The following is a 243-nucleotide window of genomic DNA, read 5'->3' as shown; positions in this document are numbered from 1 at the left end:
AACGTGGTGTGAGCAATACTGTTCTAATGGAAACATACGACATTGGAAAGTCTACAATTTATGATATAAAAAAGGCAAAGAATAAAATTCTAGAATTCACAGCTTTTTCATTAAAACTGCTCGTTTTGGTAAATGAAGCATGCTATATTTGCTAATGAATAAACTATCAAAATGTACTTGTTCATCTCTTCTTTATTCCAACTTAAATTTGAATTTTAAATACGAATCAGGAAAATCCAGCTT

Source organism: Homarus americanus, unplaced genomic scaffold (assembly GCF_018991925.1).
Source record: "Homarus americanus isolate GMGI-L3 unplaced genomic scaffold, GMGI_Hamer_2.0 scaffold59578, whole genome shotgun sequence".
Lineage (NCBI taxonomy): Eukaryota > Metazoa > Arthropoda > Malacostraca > Decapoda > Nephropidae > Homarus > Homarus americanus.
Note: the sequence above shows the minus strand (reverse complement) of the source record.